Raw genomic sequence first — 11,962 nt, 5'->3', positions numbered from 1 at the left:
TCCCGTCCCGTCCCGTCCCGTCCCGTCCCTCGCACCGGCACCGGCCGCCGAACCGACCCGCGCACCCCCGACCTACGGCCGCCAGCGCCGCCCTCCTCTCGCTCGGCCGTTTGCCCGCGGCCTGCCGGAGTGCTCTTCTGCCTGCGATTCTCGCCCCCACCCCCCAGGCGGGTCTCGCCGGTGCCGCCCAGCGCAGGGTCCGGGGCCCGCTGCGGAACGGGTGAGTGTCCCGCACTGTGGGGGGTGGGCAGAACTGCGCTCCGGCCGCGCTGTGCGGCGTGGAGGCCCCGCCGGACGGCCGAGACGGTGGGTTGTGGCGGGGGAGGGGAGATTGCGGCCCTCCGGCCCCTGGCCCTGCGGCCCCTGCCCTTCCCTGGCTCCCCGGGCGCTCTGGTCCCCATTGTCCGCGGGCCCCGCACGCAGGCGCGGGGGAAGGGGGATGAGGGGGAGGCGTTGTTTTCGTGCAGCCGGGACAGGCGAGGGCTCGCCCTAGGGAGGGACAGGACCGGCTCTGTGCGTACGCCCTCAGCAGCCCCTTCTTCTCCTCCTGCTCCTTTGCCCGAGCCTTGCCACCCCTCGCAGCGTCTGCGTAATGAATAATCTCTGGCCCAGAAGGAGTTAGGGGGAGGAGAGGTGGTTGGTATAGCTGCCGTGGGCCTGGGAGCTGTGAGAGGACGAGGACAAGAGAGAAGGTTCCAGCCTCGAGATCCCGGCGGGGGGGTGGTGGTACAGGCAAGGTGAGGGCAGCGCTTGTCCCCCGCTGCGGCTCAGCGCCTTGCCTCCCCCCTGTGACGGCTGTGCGTTTGCCTTTCGCCTTTGAGGAAATGCAGTGAGAAGGGAAGCCTGCGGTTTGGGGGATTTCTTTGGGCTTGGTTTGTTTGTTTTGTTTCTTTTTTTCACTGTCGGCTCTTTACAACCTCGTGTGCTTGTGGGGACCGCGTCTTCCAGGCCGAGGCATCGTTGAGGGGTGCGTGAGACAACATTTCGTTTTGTTTCAATAAAAACCCGTGGGCTAATGCAGGGTATTTCTCTTTCTGGGAGTGGAGGAGGTGGTGCGGCTGCAGCAGGCGTAAGATACTTTGTTTACATAAATAAAGTGTGTGAAATGCGCGATAAGTTCGCTTTTCGCCCGCAATCCAGGTCGGTGAGCATTCCTGGCGGCAGCCGCCGGAGGAAAAGGAGAAGGCTGCCGCTGCCCCCCGCTTTGCCATAAACGCACATTTTGTCTCTGTTTATATTGTGGTCTCTGTTTTGGCTGGGAGAAGACTAAGGGGAGGAGCAGGAACTGGCTCCGGGGCTGCCACCTCCTCCTCCCGTCTGTTTTCTTTGTTGTTATCAGCTGGAGGAGGCGTCCTGGGGTCACGTCTGTAGCTGAGCTGCGGTCTGCGGCGGTGTTAATGGGATTCCTCTTGGGCCCGAAACCTCGGGCCGCCTCCGCAGTGCTTGTGCGGGTCTGGTCTGACCTCCGTGCGCCCTCCTCCCCCCTGCCTCGGCAGCTGTCCGCGGCTCGCTCTGAAGTTGCAGGAAGAAAAGGGGGAGCGGAGGGAGAAGGAATCTTGGCATTTATTTGATACTCGGTCAGCAGCCTGGGCCTGCTGTATGCAGCTCTGTCATTAAAAAAAAAAAAAAAAAAAACAAAACCAAAAAAAAAAAAACAACCCCGGACAAACCAACAAAAGCAAAAATGGAAACAAACAGCTAAAGAGGAAGGGTGAGGGGCTGTCTGTTTAAAAACAAGTCCTTTATGAAAGTGCTAAACTACTCCAGTGTGTGGAAAATGCTTGTGTCCTTGCAGTACTTGCCAGCACCAACATAGTTGGTGTTCTCCTAGGTTTGTTTTTTTTTTTTTACTCCTGTCAAGTAATAAGTCAAGCACAGTAGAACTGCAGGCTTTAGCAAGAATGTAAGGTTTCTTCTTATAAAGAGCAGCAAATGTTGAAGCCCACGCAAAAAATACCCAGAGTAAGGCTAGTCAGCACTTCAGCAAATTAATGAAGATACCCCATTCCTCTTAACCATGTGACCTCTGTGTTACAGAGAATGCTTTTCTAGATGGAAGGCACAAAAAATCCAGTGCTTAGAGTTAGTAAATTACAATAATGTGTGGTGAGAATGTCTTTGTAACCTTAATCCATTCTGCTTGCAAATGAATTATAACGTGCTATACACTTTTTTCCCCCAACAGGACCATTACCTAACTCTGGGCAGAAGATCTCTGGAAGGGATCAGGCTGGGATAAATTGAGCTGTCTTCTGCAGAACTCCTGCCTGATTTGTTGGGGGAGTTTGAAAAGTATTTTGGATTTGTAGGTGGAAAAATGTGTGACAGATCGATTGGTATTTTAACTGACTCTGGGTGAATAAATATAATGATAGGAATGTTAGAAGTATGTGAGTGAGGTCAGAGAGCCACAATAAGGGCTTTGGAGATGGACACTTAGCCAAATGTTCTTTACAACAGTCAGTGTCCCTCAGAAGTGCTAGAAAATACAATTGGATGTTGTTGGGAGGTCTGCAGTGAGGAGAATATAATGAAATTGCAGAAACAGAAAAAAGTATGTAATACTGGACAGTCCTCAATTGCCAAGTTTTATCACTGTGTCTGTGCAGGATTAGTTCCTTCCCTGCATCATCTCTGATCTTCACTCCAGAATTTTTGTAAAAATCGCCCTGCCTCTCTAATTGGCCTTCTTTCTCGGTTTGCTTCATCTAATCTGTGGCATTACTTGCTTTAGATATGTGACTGGCCAGTTTCAATTTTGCAGTATACTATTGATATAATCATGAAATCTTGCCATTTTTATAATCATAATTTTGACAGTTTTGTGTTTTTTATTGTTTAGTCTTCTTTTTGCCTGTCAGTGACTGCCCCAACCTGCAGCTCCTTTTGAAGAGGCTTCTGCCTAATAGGAGACTTAAAAATAGGACCTCAGTGTCAAGCATGTGTTGTAGTTTCCATGCCTGTGGTGGACTGTACCAGAGCAGTCACTTGGCTGTGTTTCTGTAAACTTGAAGCACTTTGAGATGGAAGTGTGTGTTCTGAAGCTGAAGGTAGGCTTCTTAGGCATGATACCAGTGCAGGTGTAAGTCTTAAGGCAAACTTGGAAGACATTAGCACAAGGTTCCTGCTGCAACACATTGTAGTGTGTCGTTCTTGTTTTTTCCCCCCAGAGCCAGGCAATAAAATTTCCCTATGAAGTGTCTCACAAAGGTTTATGTCAGGTGTTTCAAAAATTCCCCAGAACAAATACATTAAAAGCAATTCTGAAATACTAAGCATTATGGTAATGCTCATGCCAGTCTTAGAGGTGCATGGAGAGAAACACCTGAGAATACAGTAATTTTTTTCTGGATGAGAGGTGTCTTTACATGTACCTGTTCTTGTCATTTTCTGCTTTGTTCCCATTTTCAGTAGGAATGTCACAGAGATCTGCTATTCTACCCTGCTGAACTGAAAGTGATGTTCTGGAGCTGATGATTAATTAGCTCTCTGTGTAAGAAAAGTGCCTTGAAGTCTCCAGCACTTGGCACCCTTGAATGCAGACGTTGTTTATATAATCTCATTTGTTTTATCTACTTAGAATGTAAACTCCTCAGAGCAAAAGTAGGTAGAATGTAGATGCAATATGTTTTGCAAATGAATAATCAGGTATGTGACTGGCCTGAGGCACTCCAGGAATCCTCTGGCAGGGTCGGAAGTTGATCTGCATGCTTCATCCTCTCCAACAAGTGTGGATATTTTGGATGGAGAATTCTTTTAATTTATCTGCTTAGCAGAACTGTGTTCACACTGTTCTGCTTCATCATTTATGGAGTTATAGGGACTGAAGTGTGGTAGTTATATGAAATATTATGGGTATAATTACATGAGAGCATCAGGAAATAACTACTGTGCTCCAATTCCTTTGGGCCTTATTTGTGTGCACTGGATGTTAATGAAAGCCTTCAGGCATCCTTCATGCAAGCTCTTAAAACAGTTTCTGCTGCTGTGTTACTTAAGAAATTTGGGCTGGACTTCTGGTCCTTGAAGAAAGGATAGAATTTATAGCAACTCAGGATGCTGAATATAATATTTGTAGGACTGAAAGATAGCTGGCTGGCATTCAGAAGAAGGTTGTTGGTTTTCTGTCCTTTTTGTTCTGGTATGTCATGCCTACTTCATGTTTCAGAGAAAGTCTTGCAAAGCCGACAGTGATGTTAACCTCAAGGAGCTTGGAATACTGATGGAATGTATGTGTGTGGATTCTTGCTGAATCTACTTCTCATCAGAAGCTTATTGCAAATGTTGAAAGTAAGAAGTAAAAGTAAACTGTAAGCAAAAATGTCTTTAAAAATGGCAGTTAGTCCAAAGAAACTCATTTTTGGAAAGAAGAAAAGGATTGGAACCTATAGGGTTGGACACAGGTCTGGAGAACTTTTGTAGTGTCTTTATCACTTACACATTGTGACTGCAATTGATATGTGACATATTTCTCAATTAATTTTATCAGTTCTTTAAATTGAAGCACAAAAATATGAGTTGTCCTTTATTGTGAGGAAAAGACAGTGGTTTAGAGGCCATTACAGAAGACTTAAAATAAGCAAAGAAAGACAAACCCCACAGCCCTAAAAGAGATTAGGTGTGACATCGGGAGTCACCATGGGAACTCACAGGCTACAGGTTCTGGTGTATTCTCATACAGTGAAGTTCTTGAGTGGGGAATTACTGTGGAACTTCTCTTCTTAGAGGGGCTGTCTTGGGGCAGAAAAATACTTGGAACTGGCTGCTTAGAAAATGCATTTTATGAAGGTTAGTTTTGGACCTCTGGTTTGGTTTTGTTTAGTGAAGGCAGGATGTAAATATCTTGCTTTTACAAGTGCAGAGTATTGAGCTCTATGAGTTGTGTGCAATTGGAGGTTTAAGATACTGTGAGTGTTGTTAAGGTTACATAACAGGTGAGGTTTGGAATGCCTCTCAAGTATAGCATTTCACTTGATTTTCTCACAGTAGTATTTGGTCAGCATACAGTTGCAAAGCAGAGTTGGATTTGCTGTGTTTCTAGGGTGTAAAAGAGTACAGTTGTAATTAATATGGAAAAACTTGTTTGAGGAAACAATTCAGAATTTGACAACAAAACATTAAAATCAGGTTTAAAACGTAACAGGCTTTCATCGAGTGGTTTGATAGTGACGTGAGATGTTTTTAATCCTGAATGAAAGACATTTATATGGAGGTGCTGCAGGGCATCAGAGTTGTCAGCATGGAGCTATTAGATATGAGAGGATTTACTGGAGACCTAGATTATTTGAAGTATTAAAAACAAACAAAAAAAAAAAGTTGGCAGGAAAAATCTGAATTAGAGATAGCTCAGCAGTTAGAGAAGAGAACCCTTGTCTTGGTTGATGACGTGTGCTTTACTGGAGATGGTGTGTGTTTAGAGACACACATGCACAGAGAATATGTGGACAACCAACCAATTCTGTGGCAGTGTAGAGACTGTAAACAGGATCTCTGTTCTGGATGTTTTTAGAACCTGGTGATGACAGACTGGTTGCAAGTCAGTGTCTCCAGGTTTGCTCTTCTGGTCTCTTTTGGCCAATAATGTCTTTTATCTGGTTGCTTTTCCAGTTCCAGCTGTTGGGTTCCTTTCAAAGCAGTCTTAAGTGACACAGAAAGAGCAGCTCCTCTGACTTAGTTGCAGAGAAGCAAGGACAGGATGTGGCCAGAAGAGTTTTCTGTTTTGTTGTTTAGCACTAATTGTTGCTGTAGCACCGGCCAAGTAGCCAAGAGTTAGCATGAGCACCTAAAATAGCACTAGAGGTCTGTGTTTGAGTACTCACGTCACATCACAAGTACCAGAAGCTTGCTGTTTTTATTACAAAACCTTTTCTTTGCATGATTTCTAAACAGATAAGTCTTATTAAAGCTGTCAGTAATCATAATTATTTCTTCCTTTTTTTTAACAATTGGCTTGTTAAAGTTTTAAGTGATAGGTGCATATTTCTAATGGCAAATTAGGCAATCTTGAAAACTATTTTCAGGATGAACAGTGACAACTTTGTAATACTGGATAATGTTCCTCCAGGAGGCATCTGTCACTGGGAAGATTTTTTTTTTCCAGCTGATGTCTACAAATGTCATTTAGATTTAATGGTAAGAGTTAGTCAAATCAGAGTTGTTCTAAAATACTAGTTTAAGATGTAGTGAAAGGCAGTATGCAGTAATATTGTAGACACAAAAGGAATGTAACTATTTAAAAGCATGTATTGGTACCATTCTTCAAGTAAAACAAATATAATTGGTTATTAGTTGTCTTCAGGGGTGAAAGGTAACTAGATTTCAAAGAGATCATCTCAGAGGTAACATGTCCTAATTATTTGTTCATATTTAAAAAAAGACAAATCTGGCTCTCCAAAAGGAGATTTCCATATCAATGTGTGGTTTTTGTATGTGAAGTGATAGTAATTGGAATTGTTTATAGTAATAGCTAGTGAATCACAGTCTGCAATTGATATGCCTGTGGCATCCTCATCCCGGATGAAAGGCTTGATTCCTATAAGTTGTTGTTTTAACATTAAATGAGGAATTAGGACCATGTGGTTGGCAGAAAATGAGATGTGATTACTATTTTGAGACTTTTTTTATTTCTATAGCAAGTGTTTATAGCAGATATTTGGGAATTACCATGTGGTTTTCTTGACATATAAAAGAAAAAGCCAAGTAATGCTATTCAACCCAGTCAGGATGACTGTGCTGTTGTATCATGTTGTATCATGGTCTGTATATCAAAGTTAAAAAAAGAAATGATTGTGGGAGCTACTACCCTCTTAATCATATTTTCAGAGCTGTTGTTTTTGCTTGATAGGTATGACTGAAATGAATGCAAGTCAGCATTGCTGACAGACTGAACTCCAAAGCAGTTGCTAAAGGAGATGCTTAATTTTGATAAATGGTTAATATTTCTGTAGTATAAATAACTTCAAGTAATCAGGAATGCTGTATTTCTACTGGTACATCAGTCTGCCATTACAGGATTTGATTTTAATTTGAAAATCTTTGCCTGAGACTCATGAAATTCTTGTTTACTGTTGTAGTTCTTGTTGGATTCTGTGGGTGGGGTTTTGCTGGCTCTTCTTCTGCTGGGCATGTGATCCTGCTCTTTATTTGCAAAACCATTTCCTCTACCCTTTTGAGAATGAGCTGTGGTTTTCCTTCCATTCCATGTAGTCCAGTTTGTTAAGCTTTGCTGTGTTCTTCCTTCAAGGAACTCTAAATTTGGCATTTATTGTAGTCAGAAGGTCAGTGAACTTGGAAGGACGCAGAAAAGTCAAGCTGCTGAGTTTCTTTGACTTCTGCTGAGCTGACATCTGCAGTATTATAAAATCCCATAGGCCTTAGTCTCTTGTTATTTGCTTCAGTTAATTATGCATTCATCATGACTAAGACTCATTACTGCCAAGTTTCCTGAGATTCTGTGATGTTTTCTGAAGTAATTCAGTTGTCAGAAAAAGTCAGTGTAAAATTTGCCTTCTCCATTCTGGCGTGCTCTGGATAAACTGGAGTTGTCCGTGATATAACTACATCAGGTTGTGTGAATGTAGCAGCCTCTTGTGTTGTATCTGTAAACTACACTTATGTAAGGTGAAAACCATGTGCTTTGCATGACTGCAAAAATCCTGATACAGTAGGATTGTGGGAATGATGATTATTGTGAGCTGTGCAAGTGCACAGCTGCTATATAGGCAATGATAAAACGTTCTCAGCTTCTATTTCTTGCTGAAGAGTTTGCATGAATATCTTGGAATGGTTACTGGAGCTTTCGCAAATGCTTCAAATCCTTCCCAGATGACATCTGCCATTGTTGGTACTGTAGGTAAATTATAATTTTGGAGCCACATTTACAGTAGTACTTGATTCATACCTGAAGAAAAAGAAAACCAGTAAGTAATTCAGAAACATTTCCAAAATTATAATGTGTTTATATTTTGGTTTGTGCTTTTGAAGAAGGGCTCTAAGGAGTTTTGTTTAAGTATTTCTAGTTTTTAGTTTAGGTGTCCATGGCCTCAGGTCCAGTGAGTTGTGAGGCTAAGCACGTATTCTCAGTAGCAAACAAACAGATGTATTCAGCATCTATGTCTATAATTTGCCACCACACCAACATGGGAGATGGCACTAAGGCAAGCACAAACAGCACCAGTGGCCTCATCCTGTTACTCTTTCTGGATGGTCAAGCTGAATGTGTGCAAACATATATGTGTGTACGTATTACAAATCTTTCCAGTTACTGGGTTTAGGCACTCATTCTACCCTGGAACTCTTTGGTCTGTTTGTGCCCCATTGCCTCTTACGCACATGCACATGCTCAGCTGCCAATCCCAAACACCACAGATTCTCCAGCAGCTCACCTTGGACCCCTCTTTGTTCCTCCAGCTGCCTCACTCAGCTGGTGTGTCCCATCCCAGTCCCAAGGCCACTTTGCTGGCCAGTCCAGCTTGGTACTCTGTATGATTGCACCTGGACCTGCAGAAGCTCACACCCTGCTTTGCTGGCACCACAGACTCACCAGCCCTTGTGATCTGTGGTCTGACTCCATGTCTTGTAGGTACACATGGGCACCAAGCAGAGGCCCAAGATAGAATTGCAGAAGGAGATTGACTGTCTGACAGGAGAGGCAGGGCATAGCTGGACACACATACTGACCTGCAGCCTGCTGACACATGATCCATCCCTCTTGTCACTACAGCTGTGGCTTTCCCATGCTTGTTTCTCCCCTAGTCACTGTGATTTTTTCCTTTCCCCACCTCTGGTTCCTCCCCCAAGCATGCACTCACAGGACTTGTGCCATCCCCAAATCCATTTCCCCTGCACTCCATGGAAGCTTTTACAGAGCTACTTTTGTAGCTCTGTGAAAATCACACCTTTGGATCTGGGAAATGCCTTGGGAGAGGCATGGTGGTAGTGGGAATGTGGAAAGAGCTGATGGTAGGCTGGGTCAGGGTATTCATGTTTCCCCCACTTGTAAATCCACCCCTGCTCCTTTGTATGCAGAACAGGTTTCTGTCACATAACCCAACAAAGTTAACTTTGATATGTGCAGGCAGATAATCTGTTTAATCATTTGCAAGCCCTGTGGAAAATTTAAGGTAGAAGGTACTGACTAGCCAAAGAGGTGTAAATTAAAATGATACTGTTACAAAAGCAATACTTTGAAACATTACCTCAAAGTAGGGAGAATAATAAAATATTTGCATGAACCTTTGTGAAACAGATTTTGATAACAGTATTAATGCTGTAACCTTTTACATTGTAAAGAAAAGTGTTGATTTTTTTTTCCTGGATGACTAAAGACTTCAGTAGATTTTTTAATATAGATTTAGTTTGTACTTGATGAGTGTGTTTTGGAAGTTTGGATAAATCATCACTTTCTTTTGGTTAGAACCATGAAAGGGAAGTTGAACTCCGTTTTATATAAAGTAAGCATTGAAAGTCCTAAGTGGTAGAGATTTTTTGACAAAGTCGCATCATTATAGGTTGTGCTGTGTATGGATTTATGGTATATGTGGAGACTTAGACAAATTATGGTATGGATCCTTAAAGTCTAAAGCTTTTGGATACGCGGGATTTGGGAGTTAAAAAGAAGAAAGTGGGGTAGATATCTGTTGCTTTCTTTGACAAGATAAAACACTAATTCAGTGTGCAAGTGCTAGTAAACAAGTTACATTTGAAAAAAATGGTTATTCCAGTGTGATGCTTCTGGAAGATTGCAGGGAAAGAATTTTGTTTTGTGGTTCTGAGGAAGAGAAGCAGGAAACAGGAGTAGGCTTTACTCATTCTTCCCTCTTGAGAATTACAGGATTAAGGAATAAAACAATTTCTCAAAAGATACTGTTGTATTGCACTGTGCTGTTTTAAGAATTAAGCACAGAAGAATTGGGATATATTTTTTCCTTAAATTGTATTTATTTAGCATCTCATAAGAAGAGGATGCATTATAAATAAAAGTTGAGATTCTCAGGCTGTGAAAGTAAACTTCATGGTAATACAGTATTTAAGTTGTTTATGCTGTGATTATTATGTGCTATTTTGAAGCTTTTAGATACATTTCTGAAGACTAGAAACCAAAAAATTTTAGTGTCCTTGGAGGTTAGTAAAGTTGATTGATATTTCTGTTTTTAATTGGGCCTATTTTTTTTTCTTTGTGGAGACTGAAGTAAATGCATAGCTCCAAGATGAGGTTTCAAGTGTCAGGAATGCAACTATCTTCTATTTTTACACTTGACCTCATTTCTGTTTTCTTTTGCTAAAGGCAACAGGCCTATGTTGTTCTGTTGCTGCTAGAAGTGAGTTATTTAAATAACTTGAAATGTTTATGTGCTGTTTTTTGAACTTTAGTACTGGCTGAAATAGTGAAAATTTTGTCATGGGCCACATTTTGCCTAGTCAAAGTTATATGAAGTGTGACTTGATCTGCTTAAGAACTATAACTTTTATGGTAAAAGGTTAGGAAAATGTTTCCTTTCTTGTACAAAATCTGCTTTGTATTTCATTATAAAAGAGGATTCTCCTTCCCCATCCCCCAGTTGTTACGAGAGACTCTCTGATGATTACTCCAAGGAGCATAATTTTTATGTTCTGGTAAACTGAACTAAATTATTGACCATCTTTTATGAAAAGAAACAAGTTTTGTCTTAAAAATGTTGATTCTCTCACTGTTCTTCTTTATATATATATATATATTTATATTTTTATATATATATATATATCAAGGTGTCTTAGATGGAAAGCGATCACAATATTAAAATTTGCAGAAATGTTGTGCCACTTCTATGCCTTTGCCTTTTCAGGCCAAACAGAATTAGATGTACCAGAACCAGTTCTTTTTACACATCACTCTACAGCTCTTCTGATTCTTAGCATTTGCCTAATATAGCTTATATGAACCTGCTTGAAATGAATAGTCTGTTAAATATCCTTCTGCAAAGCTGTGTATTGTGGCAATGAGTTTTGCAGGCTGGTCACTCTGTAGCTCACTAATTTGTGAAATATGTGCATAGACAGCAGTTTCTGAAATGCAAAACAGGTGCATGAGACAGGCTCAGTGAATATCAGACATCTGTATGTATTAAGCATCATCAATTCATCTCTCTAGTGATGCCCTGATATTTTAGGCAGTGAACAAACTGCTATTACCTGGTACCTCCTGTTTCTGTGGGTCTGTTAGGCCCTCAAGAGAAGCTTTTCATCTTTCCCCTTTCTCCCAGCCAGCCTGTGATAAAGCTCTTTGGCTCGTTTATACTGGACAAACTAAAAATAGTTGTGGCCTGGGAATAGACAGAGCTGTAGGCACACCTCTCAGGAGCTGAGACCTTTACACATTGTGCTAGAAGAGGACTGCCAGGTTCTGTCATGGACACTGGGATCAGAGGAAGCGTAGGGGATCTTTCTGCATATTAGACATTGGGTTAAACTGCTATCTTTTGCTTAGATCTTCAGTGGAACTTTAAAAGGTTATTAAGTCATCTTAGGCTCCCCAGAGACAAGAGCATTTTGGTGCATTGTCTTACAGCTAAGCAACAGGAATTGTTTTGGACTGTTGTGGGTAGAGAAGCAATATTATTTTGAAGTCTGCAATTGATGGTACACTGTACAGTACTCAGGGCAGAGCTAGTGTTCAGTCATAAAGGTATATGCACAACCTGTTGTCTATATTTGAATAAGAATTTGAAGTCAGTGTTTGAAGAAGAAACTGCTCCTGAAGCCTGAGAGGCTTAGCTTTGCAAAGAGTTTTTGGTTGCCCAGATTTTAAGCAATAAGGAGAGCTTAGTCAGGATGTGGGGTTAAGCTGAACATTAAAATTTTAGTCCAGCAAGTATGTAGGATTGTTTGCTTTGCTTTGTGATAAAAGGTACTGAATTTTCAAGCCTTTATCAGCATACCTGAGAACAGGTCTGGCATGTATAGAGAAATGTTCCTTTCAGCATTC

The 11,962-nt window shown here is 41.8% G+C and overlaps 1 protein-coding gene across 3 annotated transcripts in view; it reads left to right on the top strand.

Moving 5' to 3' along the window:
- The first annotated feature begins 82 nt into the window (after positions 1–82).
- PCMTD1 (protein-L-isoaspartate (D-aspartate) O-methyltransferase domain containing 1) overlaps positions 83–11,962 on the top strand; it is a 40,627-nt gene continuing 28,747 nt past the window's right edge. Inside the window, exon 1 of one of the 3 annotated variants that reach the window (XM_071419299.1) lies at positions 83–220. The gene's annotated coding sequence lies outside the window, so the exon portion shown is untranslated. Of the gene's footprint in view, positions 221–542; positions 738–2,188; positions 2,306–11,962 lie in introns of those variants that run through there. The other 2 variants (XM_071419316.1, XM_071419307.1) reach the window with 2 other exon arrangements.

Source organism: Agelaius tricolor, unplaced genomic scaffold, assembly GCF_023055355.1.
Source record: "Agelaius tricolor isolate 1412-34295 unplaced genomic scaffold, bAgeTri1.0.p SCAF_2, whole genome shotgun sequence".
Classification (NCBI taxonomy): domain Eukaryota; kingdom Metazoa; phylum Chordata; class Aves; order Passeriformes; family Icteridae; genus Agelaius; species Agelaius tricolor.
This window is presented reverse-complemented; position numbering and strand designations above follow the sequence as displayed.